The 19,403-nt window shown below is 34.3% G+C and overlaps 1 pseudogene; it reads left to right on the forward strand.

Moving 5' to 3' along the window:
- LOC105307122 overlaps nucleotides 1-19,403 on the forward strand; it is a 120,885-nt pseudogene that overhangs the window by 29,503 nt on the left and 71,979 nt on the right.

The raw sequence follows: 19,403 nt of genomic DNA on the forward strand, positions 1-19,403 counted from the left end.
CATTTATGTCTCTATTTTGCTTTGCCAGTAAAACTCATTCCATGTGTTAGACTAGCTCCAACTTTTCTTCCTTTAGGTTTCAGCTCAGATTTTTTTTTTTTTACCTAGGAAGTTTTCTGTCTTATTCCTTCTCTTACTCTGGGTTAAGTACTTTGATTCTCTCCTCTCATGTGTTATGTACTCCCCCAGTCATTAAATACACTACATCAGAACTGGATTTTTAAATATGCATCTCCCATTAGTATGTACCACAAAAGTGAGACCAATATTGGAAGCATTTAGCATTATATGCCAAGTGCTTAGCAAGAAATACAATTCAATAGATAACTTGTCTATATATTTATTGTTAAATTGACCTACTTATTATATTCTAATGATCTTACTTGTGTTCCTGCTTCTCCAATTAAAACACAAGCCCCTTAATTGCAGGGAATTAAGTGTTAGTCTTCATGTCTACAGCATTTAGTTCTAGACCTGCATAGCATAAAAGGGAAATATGCAGTGTATAGAAAACACTCGAATGATTTTGAACTAAATTTTAAATTCTCACTTTTGAAGAGAAGAAAATAGAAGTTCACAGAGGTTAAGTAAACTGTCCAAAGTTAGAGAACTAACATCTAATGGGGAGAACTAGGCTCCTGATTCACAGTTTATTGCTCTTCTGTATTTATCAAGTCTCTCTGACTTCAGTCATTTATTTTACACTATTAATTTTGTTCATAATTATCTTCTTTACAGATTTACATTACATAAGCTTTAATAACAATGAGTTATAGAATTAAATATGTAGTCCTTTATTTTTTAAAAGAAAGAAATACCTAGCAATAATTACACTCATAATTACCCAAAAGAAATGAAAATATGTATCTACACAAAACATGTTCAAGAATATTCATAGCCACCTTTTTCACAATAGCCCAAACTAGTAACAAAACAAATATTCATCAACCTAAGAATGGATAAACAAATTGTAGTATATTTACACAATGGAATACTGCTTAGCAATAAAAAAAAAGAACTACTAATACATGTAACAACATGGATAATTCTTATAGATACTATACTGATCAAAAACAACAACAACAACAACAACAACAAAACAAAAAAGAAGCCAGACACACAAGAGTGCATACTGTATGATTTGATTTATCTGAAGTTTAAAAAACAGGCAAAATCGATGTATATTGGAAAAAAAATAAAAATGGCAATTGTCTGTGTGTTGAGGTAAGGATAGCCTAAAAAGGAATATGAGACAAAGGCTCTATATCTTCCTTTAGGTGGTATTTATAAAGGTGTATATAAATTGCCACAACTCATCAAGATGAACACTTGAGAACAGTGCATTTTATCATCTGTAAATTATATTTCGATGAAAAAGAAGAAAGAACGAAGAGGTATTTTTTCATGGAAGAACTCCCATAAATCTTAAAATCTCATTATATGCCTCTTACATAAAAGGTTAAACTTAGATAATGAGGCATACCAATATTGAATATTCCATGACTAATGTAATTACTCCAGAATTTGCTCTAATAGAAACCTGAAAAATAATTACTGAGAATAGTAGTTAGTGTCAAATTAGAGGTCTCCTGATCTAAAATTAAAGTGAATAGCTAAATGTTAAGTATAGGATTATGGTAAATGAAATTGCAAATAGAGAAGTTTACAGGGAAGTTAAATTTTAAGCTATTATGTTTTTAAGCCATGCCTCGTTCTTTTAAAATTAAATTTGTTTTCAAGAAGAGTTTTTGTTGACCTATCAAAAGGATATGCATTGGTATATCTGTGTCTCTAAATTATTCCTTTTTGTCAAAAAATGGGTCATTGATTTATCATTAGTTATTAGGTTAGATGTTGTTTAGGCAGCTTAGAAAGAAGTGGGTCATCGATTTATCTAATAGCCTAGGGCTCCCGTATTTTAATTACCCATGTTCTCTGAATAGTCAAACACGTTAACATTCAGACATCCTGTTTTTTGAAATACTTATTAACTTTTTTTTTTGTGCGATGTGGATGCTTGTCATTGAAAATTCAGGAGAAGAAATGGCATGGATATTACACAAAGACTTTTCCTTATTTTAGATGATTGGCTCTATTCTCTCTTTGAAACTGATAACATAATACATCCTACTTTAATTGCATTCTTCTCTGATTGCCATAGATAAAATAATATGTAAGTATCAAATGTTCGATACTATTCAATTTGGTAATCTATCTACCAAGATGTGCTCTAAAGATTTTGAAAAGGAAACAACAGAAAAGAAGAAGCCAGACTTAAATTTATGGCTAATTTTAGGATAGTAAAAATGAAAAGGGCATGATGATAAAAAGAATATTTAATTACTCTGGAAGCTAGCCTCTTTGGTGAAATCTTACTAAGTTTATTAGCAATCAATACATGTTGATCATGGTGAAACCTAAGTAATTTGATTAACAAATAAAATAGGCATAATTCGAGTGGGTTGGAAGAGGGAATAGAAGAGCCTTGCAGTTTTTAGAAGCTCTATCGAAAGATATCATATGGAAGATAGGAATTATGGTAAAAAATAGTACTAGTACCCTGCTCTTAACTACTAGGCCACTTATTCAGAATAAAGAAAGGGATTTTCGCCTGTATTTTTCAGAATCAGCTTATTTAAGTTTGTCAAACCCATTCTCATTTCTCTGTGAAAACAGGAGCTGGTGCTAGGGTTTTCCTCCAAAAGGCAGCTTGAAATTGGAACTTTAGCTAGGATTCTTGTATACAGAGACCTCGATAGTCCCTGGAGACTGAGGGATTTTATCTAAATAGTTTTCCATATTTATTGGGAATTGAAGTAGTCTTGCAGTAAGAAAATATATTGCCAAGTGGCCAGAATTCAGTTCCCAGTGGTTTTCCTCTGTCGAGAGTTAAGACTGGGGGTAAAATTCTTTTCTTTTTTTAAATAAATTTATTTATTTAAATTAGTTTCAAGTATACAGTACATTGGTTAGACATCTATAATGTTCATAAAACGGTCCCCCCAATTGCTCCCTCCCTCCCCAGGCCCTCCACTTAGCCATCCTATTAATGCTAACTGCATTCCCTCAGCCATGCTCCCTGTGCCCAACTATCAACTACTAATTTGTACTTCTTTAACCTTTCACCCCATTCTCCCAGCCTCCCAAACTCCTCCCCTCTGTCCGTCCTAGAGGTTATTATGCTGAGTCAAATAAGTCAGACAAAGATAAATACGATATGATTTCACTTACATGCGGTATTTAAGGAACAACAACAACAAAAAAAAAAACAAACTAATCAAAAGCAGACTCACAAATATCAAATCCTTTCCTGTATCAATCAATAAATTTGTTCCAGCTTCCTCTCTTTGCTGGCTCCAGCTCTAATCTCATTCCAAGGCAATAATAGCCTATCATTTCTCTTCAGGGACTCCAGGGAGCTTCTGGAGTTCTCACTGATCCATTAAGTGCTAGCCAGAAGATCTAAGGGTTAGGAACAGCAAACAGCAGCTGCAGCTGGGGAGGGGTTAAGTACTTTAGTAAGCACAGCTGGAAAAGGTGGTGATTGCCCATGATCTGGGGCTTCTATTTCCTCTGCTGCTTGGGCAACTCTACTCCCAACTTCTGGGAGCCTCTGGGGATAGCATGCAGCACTACCTGAACTTGAGGGTGGACAATGGCAGCTGGAGACCTGAAGGGACATAGGATAATGGCTCAATGGTGTCTGCTTGCACACTCCTCTTCTCCTCTTTGCAAGAGAGGCTAACATAATCCAGAGCGTGATCTCAAAAGGAACCTGCACATATTGGATTACCAATGTTAGCCTCTCTTGCAAAGACACGTAAGGGAAGAATTTTCCAAGGCTCTCCCACAGGGTTGTCTACAACGGTAGGGACTATTAGGGCTTTTCTATATGTTAAGATGCTAAAAAAAAAGCACCCTTTTCTTACTAGACCAGAGAGAGGTAAGCTGGAATATTTGCCTCCTGCTCTCTGCCAAAATGGCATTTTTTTTTCGTAGCTCAAGCCCCCTTGTAGTGATTATGTTCAAATGGTGGTCTTCCAGCAGATGGTGGCAGGAATAGGTCCAGCACAGGAACTTAGACTCCAGTGTTCATGAATTGAGAAGACAAAGCATAACTTTAAAAAGGAGAACGGAGAAATCTTATTAGATTCTACATACTAACTGATCTGAGTCTTTAGGCAAACTTTTTTTCCTCACAGAAAGTTTATTATAGTTGCCAGGTGAAAGTGGGATAAGTCCATTTTCTGTCTTTTTAAAAAGATACACCTTTTTGACACCACTCAGAATTTAAGAGAGAAAACAAAGACTATATCCAGCAAAAAAGGAAGAGCTGTTATATTTTTAACTGTTTTGCCTTTGTGGACTCTCTGAATTGCTAATGTTATGGCTCTCCTATGGAGATTTATTCTGTTATTCCTTTAATAATAATTTATCTAGCTTTTGCCTTAGTGATGTCAAAATTATGAGAGTTGGGGTCAAATATGTGGTAATGGAAAGAAATTTAACTGGGTGGTGAACACAGTGCAATCAATATAAAAAGGATGTATTACAGATTTGCACACTAAAATCCTATATAAATAAACAATGTCACCATATAAATTTAATTAAAAAAGAAAATCACGAGAGTCCTTTAATCATTTAAAGTGTTTATGTTTGAGCAACAATTTTTTTTTTTTTGTAGAGTCAGAACCAAAAATAATGCTAGGAAACATGGAAGAATTTGCAGAAATTTGTATTTAAAATTAATTTATTCTAAAATAAATTATGTTTAGCATTCCAAAGTTTTATTTAAGTGATTTTCTGGATACCAAAATTTTACCATTCATGAATGTGACATTTAGTGATGACACACACAAAATTTGTAGATTCATAGCATGAGAGATTGTTAGAGATGGAAAAACTCTTAGAGATCATACTCATCCAATTCTCTCATTTTTTTTTTTTTTTGGTGGAGAGCAGTACATGTCCACTAATTTTTCTTAAAAATTAATTAATTAATTAATTTTTTTTATGGTGACATTGGTTAATGAAATCTGGTAAGTTTCAGCTGTACATTTTAACAGTAAGGCATATATATATTTACATTCTGTGTTTACCTCCCATAGTTAGATTTCTTTCTGTCACCACATATTTGAAACCTTTTACCCATCTACTTCCCCTCCCCCCTCCTGCCTACCCTCTGGTAACCACTAGTCTATTGTCCATGTCCATGAGTCTCTGATTCTTTGTCCTGTTCATTTGTTACTTTTAGGTTTATATCACACATATAAGTGATATCATGTGATTTTCAACTTTTTCTGTCTGGTTTATTTCGCATAGCATGATTATCTCGAGGTCCATCCATGTTGTCACAAATACCAGCATGTTGTCTCAAATACCAGGTTCTTTACACAATCATCTATTGTAGGACAGTTCGGTTGCTTCCATGTCCTGGTCACCATGAATAATGCTGCTATGAACATCGGTGTGCAAATATCTTTTTAGATATGCGTTTTGAAGTCTTTGGGGTAAATACCCTGTACAGGATTTGCTGGATAATATGATAAATCAAATCTTAGATTTTTGAGGAACCTCCATACTGTCTTCCATAGTGGCTATACAAATTTGCAGTCCCATCAGCAGTGTATGAGGGTTCCTTGTTCTCTGCATCCTCTCCAACATTTGTTATTACTTGTCCTATTGATTATAGCTATTCTGACAGGTGTGAGATGGTATCTCATAGTGGTTTTGATTTGCATTTCCCTAATAGCTAGCGATGTTGAGCATCTTCTCACAGCTTTATTGGCCATTTGTATGACTTCTTGGGAGAAATGTCTGTTCAGGTTCTCTGCCCATTTTTTTATTGGGTCATTTGTTTTCTTGTTATTGAGTTGTATGAGTTCTTTGTATATTTTGGATATTAGATCCTTATCAGAGGCGTTGCTTGCAAATATTTTTTCGATTAGGGTGGTTGAGTCTTTACCTTGTTGATGGTTTCTTTTGCTGTGCAGAAGCTTTTTAGTTTGATGTAGTCCCATTCAGTTATTTTTGCTTTTACTTGTAATGCCTTTGAAGTCAAATTTATAAAATTCTCTTTACGTCCAAGGTCCTTGAGTTTACTTCCTATGTTTTCTTCTATGCATTTTATTGTTTCAGGTCTTATATTTAGGTCCTTAATCCATTTTGAGTTAATTTTTGTGTGTGGTGATAGACAACCGTCTAGTTTCATTCTTTTGAAGGCGGCCTCCAGTTTTTCCAGCACCATTTATTGAAAAGGCATTTCTTTCTTCATTTTATGTTTTTGGCGTTTTTGTCAAAAATTATTTGCCCGTATAAATATGAGTTTACTTCTGGACTCTCGATTCTGTTTCACTGGTCTGTGTGTCTGTTTTTCTGCCAATACCATTCCTTTTTGATTATGGTTGCTTTGTAGTATAATTTGAAATCAGGCAGAGTGAAACCTCCAGCCTCGTTCTTTTTTCTTGGGATGGCTTTCGCAATTCAAGGTCTTTTGGGCTTCCATGCAAATCTGATGATATTTGTTCTATGAAAAAAAAAATTCCGATGAGATTTTAATGGGGATTTCATTAAATCTAAATAAAATTTTAGGTAATAAGGTCATTTTAACTATGTTGATTCTTCCAATCCAAGAACAGAATATCTTGCCATTTCTTTATATCATCTTCATTACTTTAACAGGGTCATTATATAGGTCCTTCATATGTTTCGTTAGATTTACTCTTAGGTATTTTATTCTTTTTCTTGCAATTGCAAAAGGAATATTTTTTTCCATATCTTTTTCTAACACTTCATTATTAGAGTATAGGAACGCTATGAATTTTTGAACACTGATTTTGTATCCTGAAACTTATCGTATTTTCTCATTGTTTCTAGTAGTGTTCTTGTGGAGTCTTTGGGGTTTTCTATATAGAGAATTATGTCATCCGCAAATATTGACAGTTTGACTTCTTTGTTTCCTTCTTGGGTGCCTGGACTTTTACTTTTTGCTAGGTTTTTGATGACTGTTTCAATTTCCACACTGCTGATCAGTCTATTTAGAGTTTCCAGTTCTTGATTCAGTCTAGGAAGCTTGTATCTTTCTTAGTACTGGTCCATTTCTTCTAGGTCATTAAATTTGTGTTATATACTTTTTCACAGTATTTTTGTATGATCCTTTGTATTTCTGTGGTGTCTGTCATAATTTCCCCCTTTCATCATTGATTTTATTTTTTTTTTTTTTTTTTTTTTTTTTTTTAGTGAATCTAGCCAGGGGTTTGTCAATTTTATTAACCTTCTGAAAGAACCAGCTCTTTTTTGTATTTATTTTTTATATTGTTTTATTTTGTTTGTTTTATTTTCAATTTCATTTAACTCAACTCTAATTTTGACTGTTTCTTTCCTTCTGCTAACATGAGGCTTCATTTGTTCTTCCTTTTCTAGCTTTTTTAAGATGAAGTGTTAGGTTTATTTGGGCTCATTCTTGTTTTTCAAGGTAGGCTTGTAATGATATGAACTTTCCTCTTATGACCACCTTTGCCGTGTCCCAAAAGTTTTGATATGTTGTTCTAACATTATCATTCATTTCTATGTATCTCTTGATCATTTTTTATATCTTCTCTGACCCAGTTATCCTTCAGCTGGATGTTGTTTAATCTCCATGTGTTTGTGGTCCTTCCCGCTTTCTTTTTACAGTTGATCTCTAGCTTCCAAACATTATGATCAGAGAATATGTTTTGTATGATTTCAACCCTTTAATGTTTGTTGAGGCCTCTTTGTGTCTCAGTATGTGGTCAATCCTGAGAATGTTTCATGTGCACTAGAAAAGAATGTACAAGCAGCTGTTTTGGGATGAAAGTCTCTGTAAATGTCAATTATGTCCAGTTGGTCTAATGTGTCATGTAAAAATGTTATTTCCTTATCGATTTTCTGTTCGGATGATCTGTATCCGACAGTGGGGTATTTAGGTCCCCTACTACAATAGTGTTTTGGTCTGTTTCTCCCTTTAGTTCTGTTAGTAATTTCTTTACATATTTTGAGGCTACCTGATTGTGAGCATAGATATTAATAAGTGTTATGTCTTCTCGGTGCATGATTCCCCTTATCATTAGGAAGTATCCCTCAGTATCTTTCTTTACCTTTTTTATTTTGAAGTCTATTTTGTCTGATATTATTACCACTACTCCTACTTTTCTCTGAATGCCACTTGCTTGAAATATCATTTTCCACCCTTTCCCTTTGAGTTTCTATGTGTCTTTGGAACTGAGATGTGCCTCCAGAAGTCAGAATATGGTTAGGTTTTGTTTCTTTTATCCAATCTGCAACTCTGTGCTTTATCATTGGTGAGTTCAGTCCATTTACATTTAGGGTGATTTTTGAAATATGAGTTTTTCTTATAGCCATTTTATATTTTGCTTTCTGGTAGCTCAGCATTTCGATTGCTTCCTTGTGTTTGTCTGTCTCTTTTTTGTATTTTGTGGTTTTTCTTTTGGCTTTTCTTGTTTTATGTTATATACTTCAGCTCTGAGTCTTTGACATGTGGTTACCATTATGAATATGTATAGAATAGTTATCTATATCTATCTATCTATCTATCTATCTATCTATCTATCTATCTATCTATCTATCTATCTATCTACAGTCATCTCTTTACTTCTGTTCATGCCTTGTCTCCATTTCCCTTTGCAAATTTGGTCTTTGAGTCCTCCCCTTTCAGTCATTATTGTCTTAATTTGTTCCTATGTATGCTGAATGTTCATTCTATCTTGCTATAGCAAATCTCTTCTTATTGTTTAATCTTATAATGCCCTATTCTTAGTAAGGGTTGTGCTCCTCTGCTTCTATCGAGGCCTTTCAGTATTTCCTGTAGTGCAGGCCTCATAATGGAGAATTCCCTCAATGTTTGTGTATCTGGAAAGGTCTTTATCTTTGTCATATCTAAAGAAGAGCTTAGCTGGATACATTATTCTTGGCTGGTAGTTTCTTTTTCTTTCTTTCTTTCTTTCTTTTTTTTAAATAGTTTACATATTTGAATCCACTACTTTCTGGCTTGTAAAGTTTGTGATGAGAAGTCCAGCAATAATCTAATGGGTTTTCCTTTATAGGTTACTATCTTCTTTTCCCTTCATGCCCTGAAAATTCTTTCTTTGTCATTGATTTTTGATAATTTTAATACAATGTGTCTTGGAGAATACTTTTTTGGATTGAGATAATTAGGTGTTCTGTTGACTTCTTGAATTCCAAGCTCCAGCTCATTCCTTAGATTTGGGAAGTTCTCGTCAAATATTTGTTTGAAAATGCTTTTTAATCCCTGCTGCTTTTCCTCCCCTTCGAACATGCCCATTATTTTTGTTTACTCTCCTGATGGTGTCAGCTAGTTCTTGTATTTCTCTTTCATTATTTTTCATTCTTCAGTTTCTCTCTTCTTTCTGGTTTATTTCTAGGTTTCTGTCTTCGATATCACTGATGCTTTCCTCCATTGAGTTGCCTCTATTTCCCAAGCTTACTATTTCATTTTTCATCTCCTGCAGTGTGTTCTTCATCTCCAGAAGTTCTATTTGTTTCATTTTGAAGGTTTCAATATCCTTGCTAAAGAACTCATTTTATTCATCTGGTTGTTTTTTCAATTTCAGAAATTTTTGATATGAATTGTCTTGGATCTCATTGAGTTTTTTTGTTTTTGTTTTTTTGTTTTTTTTGTTTGTTTGTTTGTTTGTTTTTTGTGTTTTGTTTTTTTTTTCAGAATTAATATGCTGAATTCTTTGTCATTTAAGTCACATATTCCTATGTCTGTAAGCTTATTTTATGGAGATTTTTCTCTTTCTTTCTGAGATGCTTTGCCACTTTGGTTGTTCATGTTGTTTAATGGACTATTTCACCACCTGGGCACTAATGGAAATGTATTCTGCTTTTTTTTTCCAGAAATAAGATTTATTATATAAAGGTTTCTCTTTAGCCTGTTGCAAAGAAGGCATTTTTCTTTTGGTTTCCAGTAGGTGGCATTTAAGCCTCTTGGATCCCTACTTTATCTAAAGTCTTAATAATACCTTTTTTTTCCCATTATATATATTCAATTACACTCGTTACCCTCAGTCTCAGTCCCTGTTAGTGTTAGTAGCAGTTTCAGTAGTGTTGCTCAGATTCCCCTGGGGCTTTTAGGTGTTAGGTCTCAGAGGATATGGGGAGAGGGGCCCTCTAGTTTGGGGGATGGGGGCTGCAGCTCAGCCTTCCGTTTTGCAGCCACAGCTGGTAATAATCAACTGTTATTTATCTGCCATCCCTGCTTCTGTACTGTCCCCACTTCTTTGCTTTCTGCCCTGAACCTTGGGCACTGTTGTGGGCTGCATGGAGCTCACAGCTCTGTCAGGCAAGGCTATTCAGCAAATCTGCTGCACCTTCAACCCTCTGCCTTCTCCTGCAGGGAGCTCCATCTGCGAGAGTCAGCTTCTTTGTTTTCCCCAGTCTTCCGCCTGACTCCTATAGTTCTGACCTGTGGTAGCTCTTATGCACAGATCCCATGCTCAGATATGCTAGGGTGTTGATTGGGTGTTTTTTTGTTGCGTTTTAGATGTTCAGCTTATTGTTGTTTCAAGGGGAGAGATCTGGGGATGTCACTCCCAATTCTCTCATTTTATTTATAGGAAATCTGAGGTCCAGGAAGAGATGATGCTTTGTGAAATATATAAACCAGAATTAGAATGCTATTCTCATGCCTCCTTGATTAGAAATACATGCTGTCTTGTTTGAGTATAATTAACACTTGTGGATAGTTAAGGTTCTTTTAAGTTATTTTTGCAGTACTAGCTATGTTGATTGCAGTAAATAGTTTAAATGTTAATGTCAAGATCACAGAGCAAACAGAATGTCTCAGTAGTTCATCCGTCTCCATTTGTTTAAGCAGGACTTTATTGAGCTATCGCTGACAATTTTTTGCCATAACCTTAGTAAGAGAATGTAAATTCAAAAACAAACAAACAAAAAACAAACAAAAAATCCTTTTATATTAGCAATCATTCAGCAAAGCTTTTTGAATACATTTAATGGGTGATACATTGTATCAGGTCTGTTACATTGCTGAATAAATCCCCATCTTTCTCATGAGGGGCTTTCATGTTATTTCAATGCCTAGAAGAAAGAAATCGTTCTGGATAGGATAAAGAGGGGAGGAGCATGTTGAAATAGAAAAAGAAAGATTACTTTGAGCTATTTAATATTTGTCAAAATTTAGGAGCCAGTGCTTGGAACATAGGCAATCAATAAGTATGTGTTGTATGAGTAAAGTACTTCTATGTGCCTTATTTTCATCATTTCTAAAATGGCAATAAGAGTATTTACATTGCTCTGTTGTGATGAGAGAATAAAATAGGAGAATATATATGTGCAAGAACTTTTGAAGTTATTGACAAAATCTAACTTTGAAGCCAATTGGCTTTCTTCTCTAAAAATGTATTTATTTATTCAATAAATATCTGTTGAGCTATTTCTGTGTTCCAGTGGCGTCCTAGAGGATAAATGTAAAAACTAGCCTTTAATCTTTGAGAAACTTATAGTCAAATTAATTAACAGACCTGTTAAAAAAGGATTTTAGCAGTGTATTTATAAGTGAAGACTGAGGTAGAGAGGAAGGAGGTGGAGTAGTTCAAATGACCTTAGGTTCTTTCTATAGCAGAGAGAGTTGATGATAATTAGGGTCATTATCTGTAGACTTTGTGTAAGTTAGAGCATGATGATGTGGCATATAATGTAGAGCAAATGTAAAAGAATACAGGATAAAACACAGAATCGCTGCCCTGTGGGCTGCTAGAAGTGGCTGCATTTTCTTCAGGGAATAAAGGACTCATATTATTCTATGAGAAAAAAAGTTTTTAATTGGGATTGTATTTTGATAATCCTGTGGTCTGAATTAATGTAAGCCCAGGTCTGTCAATCAGACCAAGTGACAATTTGGGATAATTATAGAAACATTGGGCTGGGAGTCAGGAGATCTGGCTGGGTTGTCATTCCATCTCTGTCATATACTTAATGTATAACCATGAAAAGTCACCATTTTTTAGCCTCGATTTCCTTATAAATAATTATGATTCCTTATCAACGAAGAATTAGTTATGATTACTATAGTCCTTTGCACTTCTTATTCAAAAGAGACATTTGAATTATTGTTCTCAGCTCTATATTTTTTAAAACTTCTGATGTCTATCATTATGATGATGAGAAGAGTAAAAGAATATTTCCAGCTGATAAATGCATTGTTTCTATTTTAAAATGTGCCCACATTTGAAAATGATTCAATGGACACATGAATAATCTTGTTAACTGTGAATGTTTTTATTCTATTACTAAATATTTTTCATTATAAAGAAGAATGCCTTCATTCATGACTCTGCATCTTTATTAAGTCATTATTAAAATGGAAAATGTGAAATGACTGAGAAGCTATTTTCTTGAAATCATGAGGCTTGGCAAGAAGGTTGATATATAGAGATGATCAATAATAAAGATATTATAATACTCTATTTTTTTCTCTTTTGCAAGATTTCACCTCTATAGTAAGATGCCCACAGTTGTACCTGAAAGCTGCCTCTTGATATTTGTAGGTCTCATTATGGGAGAACTAATTTACAGTTTAAATGACAAATCTTCACCAGTCATGGACAGCAATATATTTTTTTTCTATATTTACTTCCACCAATCATCCTTGATGCAGAATATTTTATGCCCAGTCAGCCGTTTTTTGAAAACATAAGGATCATTTTGTTGTATGCTGTAGTTGGAACCATGTGGAATGCGTTTGGGATAGGCCTTTCCCTCTAGGGCATATGTCAAGTGAAATACTTCAAATTCAAGATGTGTCATTGCTCCATAACCTCTGGTTTGGTAGTTTGATTGCTACAGTAAACCCTGTGTCTGTACTCTCTTATTTGAAGAAATTCATGTGAATGAAAAGCTTCATATTTTGGTGTTTGGAAAATCCTTCCTTAATGATGCTGTTACTGTTATAAGGATCCCAGATATGAACTTTATATGTATTGCCTTAGGTTCCCTTATGCTCATTCCTGAATTTAAATAACAATTGAATTTTGGTTTAGCCATAATTAAGCAATTTAGTCATAGGAGTAAGTTTATAAATTGAGCAAATATGATTTACTGGTCATTAATATGTTTCAAAAAATGTCAGTGCTTCCTTGATACTATATTAATCTTCCTCCAATTTATTAAGCAAAAACTGGGCTAAACCTTCTGGAGGCCACAGTCTTTCCAGTCATATCAGATAAGAATATCTTAACCATGAAGTATATCTTCGCAGTCTGTCACATAATTTTCAAATAGAATCAGACATAGTTTAGCATAAATCTGTAGAAATATCTGCTGATATAAGGAAGCTTTCTAGTAACTCATGTTAGAAAGAAATGAGTTGGAGGACCTCAAAGTTGAGAAACTTCAAATTAGAAGGACACATAGGTCATAATTTGAAAATTCTCTGATTGATACATTCACTTTTTTTTTTTTGTATACAAGTGCTCTATAAGCTGTTTAAATCTTTCTGTGAAATGCCATCTATCAAACCAGTGGGTATTTTGGCTGGGATAGGAAATTATTTTTTGGTTGGAATAGGAGGCATTTTTAATGGGCTCCTATCTGGCACAGTCGCTGCTTTTACCATGTGCTTTACCAAGACCATCCAGGTTATCGAACCTCTCTTTGTCTTCTTATATAGTTACCTCTTTACCTGACAGCTGAAACGTTCCATTTCTCAGGGACTGTGGCGTAAGTATCAGGACAAGTCTTTGCTTTAGGGTTTTTTTTTTTTGGAATTGAATTTATTTTTATTGAATTTGTTTTTCCACTAGAAATCTAAGAAATTACATCTCCTAGATATGGGAGGAGGACCTTCCTTTCATGTTTTTTTTTTTTTTTTTTTTTTTTTTTTTTTTTTTAGGATTCCCTGTTACTTCTAATGGAGTCACTTAGTCATAGCACTGCAAGTATTATTGTGGCCAACCTTATGGGCTTCCTGTAGAGATTAAATGGCTATATCCCAACTATCTTTCTTGTGTTGGGTGTGGGAGTCAGTATGACTCCTTAATTGCAATAGGAAAATGCTGAGAATTTGGCATAGGGCTACCTAGGGCAGTTCTTTACTTTTATAGTAGAGAATCATTCTCCTACCAAATTAACGTATGTGAGTGAAATAGGGTAATTAGATAGCACATCATATAAATGAGCTTGACATGAGTTCTTCATGTATAGATGAACTTTCTCCCATAACAATTAAGTATTTTTTATGACTTCTTTGTAACTCATATGCTGTTTTTTTCATTATCCACCACTGACATTTAATCAGTGATGATAATACCTCATGTCTAATAATAAGCTCATAAGTCTAAATGTCCACATTGAAGCTAAACAATATTCATATCTAAATGTTTTTGTATTAGAATTTAGACAGACCATCCCATTTTATGTTTTTAAAAGAAATAATTACATGCATTTTTCAAGTGTTGCAGGTTTTTGATAACTTAAGAAAAAATCGATTTTCTAAAACATTTTTTAAAATTTTTAGTTGACACGTGAATATTATTTTCAGGTTTTCAACATATAATTTAACATTTATATTTCTTAAGATGTGATTGCCACAATAATTTTAGTGACTATATGTAACCCTACAAAGTTATGATAACAATATTGACCATTTTCCCTATGCAGTGAAATACATACCCATGACTTATTATTATTATTATTTTTTTTATAACTGGAAGTTTCCACCTCTAATTCATCTTTAGCTTTTCCACCTAACTCCCCATCCTCTCCCTCTGTTAACCATCAGTTTGTTCCCTGTATCTCTGAGTCTGTTTCTGTTTTGGTTTTTTATTTCTTCATTTGTTTAATTTTTTTTAGATTCCACATGTAAGGGAAATCGTATGTTATTTGTCTTTCTCTGTCTGGCATATTTCAGTTAACATAATACCCTATAAGTCCATCATGTTGTCACAAATGGCAATGCTTTATTCTGTTCTATGTCTGAGTAATAGTCCATTGCATATATACATATACCACTTCTTCTTCATCTATTCCTCTTTTGAGGGATGCCTAGGTTACTTCCATATTTTGGCTGTTGTTAATAATGCTGCAATGAACATAGGGGTATGTGTATCTTTTTGAAGTAGTATTTTTGTTTTCTTTGGATAAATGCACAGAAATGGAATTGCTGGGTCATATGATAGATCTACATTAAGTTTTCTGAGGACTCTCCATATAGTTTTTCATAGTGGCTGCAACAATTTACAATCCCACCAACAGTACATGAAGATTCTCAACAACAGTGCACAAGGATTCCCTTTTCTCCACATTCTTGTCAACACATGTTATTTGTTGACTTTTTGATAATAACCATTCTGACTGCTGTGAGCTGGTATTTCATTGTGGTTTTGATTTGCAATTCCCTGATAATTAGTGATGTTGCATATCTTTTCATATGTCTGTTGGCCATCTGTGTGTCTTCTTTTGAGAAATGTCTGTTCAGGTCCTGTGCCTATTTTTAAACTGAATTGTTTGTTTTTTAGATGTTCAATTGCATAAATTCTTTAAATATTTTGAATAATAACCCTTTATCAGATATATCACTTATAAATATCTTCTCCTATTCAGTAGGTTTTCTTTTCATTTTGTTGATGGTTTCCTTAACCATACAAAGCTTTTTAAGTTTGTTAAAGTTCCATTTCTCTTTTGCTTTCATTGCCTGGGCCTAAGGAGACTTAAAATCCAGAAAAAAAAATATATTGCTAAGATTGATCAAAGAGTTTTCTGCCTGTTTTCTTCTAAGATTTTTGTGGTTTTATATTTAAATGTGGTTTTACATTTTGTGGGGCTTACATTTAAATCGTTGATTGATTTTCAGTTTATTCTTGTATATGTTTTAACAAATATTTGAAAAGATGCTCAACATCACAAGCTATTAGGGAAATGCAAATCAAAACCACAATATACCATCTCACACCTGTTAGAATAGCTATAACCAATAGGACAATTAATAACAAATGTTGGAGAAGATGTGGAAAAAAAGGAACCCTCATACACTACTGGTGAGATTGCAAATTAGTACAGCCACTATGGAAAAAAGTATGGAGGTTCCTCAAAAAACTAAGAATTGATCTACCATATTATCCAGCAATCCCTCTACTGGATATTTACCCCAAAGACTTGAAAACCCATATCCAAAAAGATATTTGCACAACAATGTTCATAGCGGCATTATTCACAGTGGCCAGGACGTGGAAGCGACCGAAGTGTCCTACAATAGATGACTGTGTAAAGAAGCTGTGGTACATATATACAATGGAATATTACTCAGCCATAAGAAGAGATGAAATACTGGTATTTGCGACAACATGGCTAGACCTCAAGATAATTATGCTAAGCGAAATAAGCCAGACAGAAAAAGTTGAAAATCACATGATATCACTTATATGTGTGATATAAACCTAAAAGCAACAAATGGACAGGACAAACAAACAGAGACTCATGGACACGGACTATAAACTAGAGGTTACCAGAGGGTAGGGGATGAGAGAAGCGGGGAGGTAGACTGGGTAAATGGGGTCAAATATGTGGTGACAGAAAGAAATCTAACTATGGAAGATAAACTGAAAATCAATCAACGATTTAAATGTAAGCCCCACCAAAAAAAAAAATATACACACACACACACACACACACACACACACACACACACACACACACACACACACACATATGCCTTACTGTTAAAGTGTACAGATGAAACTTATTGGATTTCGTTAACTAATGTCACCATAAAAAATAAATTAAAAAAAGAAAGTGGTTAGGCTTTATTTTTTGCATGTATCTTTCCAGTTTGTCCAACACCATTGATTGAACAGACTGTCTTTCCTCCATTGTATATCTTTGCTTACTTTTTCATAGATTAATTGAGCATATAAGTGTAAGTTAATTTCTGAGCTTTCTATTTTGTTTCATTGATTTATGTATCTGTTTTTTTCTGCCAGTACCATACTTTTTAATTACTATAGCTTTGTAGTATAGTTTGAAATCAGAGAGTGTAATACCTCCAGCTATGTTCATCTTTATCAAGATTTCTTTGACCATTTGGAGTCTTTTGTGGTTTTATAAATTTTAGAATTCTTTGTTCTAGTTCTGTGAAAAACACCATTGATATTTTGATCAGGACTTGCATTGAATCTGTAAGTTGCTTTAGGTATTGCAAACACTTTTTTATTATTATGATTGCAAATTTTTATACATATAACAGATGATCATGATAGTTTTCTTTAGGGATAGTTTCTGGAGACTTATTTTGTTCCTTTGAATGGGCCATGATTTTGTTTCTTTATATGCCTCGGTTTTGTTGTTGTTGTTGTTGTTGTTGAAAGTTGGGCATTTGAAAAAGCAGCCACCTCTCCAAGTCTGCAGACTGATTCCATGCAGGGGAAGACCTTGACCAATTAGCAGGGCATGTACTGAGCCCAGAATCAGCCCAGCATGAAGGCTTAAGGTCTTTTTAGTCCTTTTCTGGCTGTGCACTTTCTCTGGGCCTGTGTCTGTGCTTTTTTCCAATTCCTCAGTATACATAGGAATTTTATTTATTTATTTATTTTAATGTCTTAATTTTCTTAAAAGATTTATCCCTGCTTCTGCTTAGGGTCTTAGCTGTTTTGTTGTATTTCTCAATTAGTAATGTCTTGCCTCAGGCAACTGTGCATCTGTCCTTGTGGTTTTCACAGCCCTGCCCACTGCTTCCTGTGGCTTCCCTAGAATGCGGTCCCAGATATCCCACTTTTGGCCGTCTGAACTAAGGTCAGAAGTTTGTTCTACTCTCTGGTTCACAGGAGAGAACTGAGGACCAGGCCTCCCTTCCTAAAAACTGTATATCCACCAGGGGAAGCGGATGAGGCGAAGGTGAGTAAAAACAACTTTATATTTCTTACTGTTTTAGTGAAGCTTTTTTCTTTATTTCAGTTTTCTATTTTTTTCTTAATTAAAAATTATTGAGGTGACATTGATCAACAAAATCCAATAATTTCAAGTGTACAATTCAACAGTATGTCACATATATATATATATATATATTGCATTGTGTGTTCACCACCCATAGTCAGATTTCCTTCCATTACCAAATATTTGGTCCCTGTACCCCTATCTACCTTCCACCTCCCCACTTCCCTCTAGTAATCACTAATCCACTGACCCTGTCCACGAGTCTCTGACTGTTTGTCATGTTTATTTGTTGCTTTTAGATTTACATCCCACATATAAGTGATAACATGTAGTTTTCAACTTTTTCTGTCTGGCTTATTCACTTAGCATAATTATCTCAAGATCCATCCATGTTGTCACAAATGGCAGTATTTCATCTCTTCATACAGCTGAGTAATATTTCATAATATATATATGCCACGTCTTCTTTATCCAATCATCTATCACAGGACACTTCAGTTGCATCCATGTCTTGACCACCATGAATAATGCTGCTATGAACATCACGGTGCATATATCTTTGAGGATAAATGTTTTCAGGTTTATTGCATAAATACCCAGAACAGGGATTACTAGATCATATGATAATTCAATTCTTAGTTTTTTGAAGAACCTCCATACTGTTTTCCATAGTGGCTGTACCAATTTACATTCCCACCAGCAGTGTTTGATGGTTCTTTTTTCCCCACATCCTCTCCAACACTTGTTATTACTTGTTCTGTTGATGATAGCCATTCTAATAGGTGTAAGGTAGTATCTCATGATGGTTTTGATTTGCATTTCCCTAACAGCTAGTGGCATTGAGCATCTTTTCATATGTCTATTGGCTGTTTGTATGTGTTCTTGGGAGAAGTGTCTTTTCAGGTCTGCTCATTTATTTTTGTGGCATTACTGAAATAAAATAGACAATTAGTTCCTCATATTTACATTGTATAATTCAATGCAATTTTTTCAATTATAGTCAGCATACAACAATAAAACAGTTTCAGTTGTACAGCCTAGTGATCAGAGATCTACATAACTCACAAAGCGATCACCCTACTAAACCTAGCACCCCTCTTCTCCCTTACATATTTATTACAATTTTATTAACCATCTTCCCCTATGTTACACTCTACATCTCCATGTCTATTCTGTAACCATTTATTTGTATCTCTTAATCCCTTTGCCTGTTTTTCCATCCCCCTGACTCCCCTCCCATCGAGTAGCTTTCGAAATATTCTCTATATCTATGAGTTTATAACTGCTTTTGTTGTTGTTTATTTTGTTCTTTACATTCCATATGTACTTAAAATCATGCAATATTTGTTTTTCTCTATCTAGCCCCTCTCATTTAGCACAATACCCTCTGGGTTCATCAAGGCAATATCTTTTTTTTATCCCCTTCCTTTTAGTCTGTGTGTCTTTTAATCTCA

Source organism: Pteropus vampyrus, unplaced genomic scaffold, assembly GCF_000151845.1.
Source record: "Pteropus vampyrus isolate Shadow unplaced genomic scaffold, Pvam_2.0 Scaffold477, whole genome shotgun sequence".
Classification (NCBI taxonomy): Eukaryota; Metazoa; Chordata; class Mammalia; order Chiroptera; family Pteropodidae; genus Pteropus; species Pteropus vampyrus.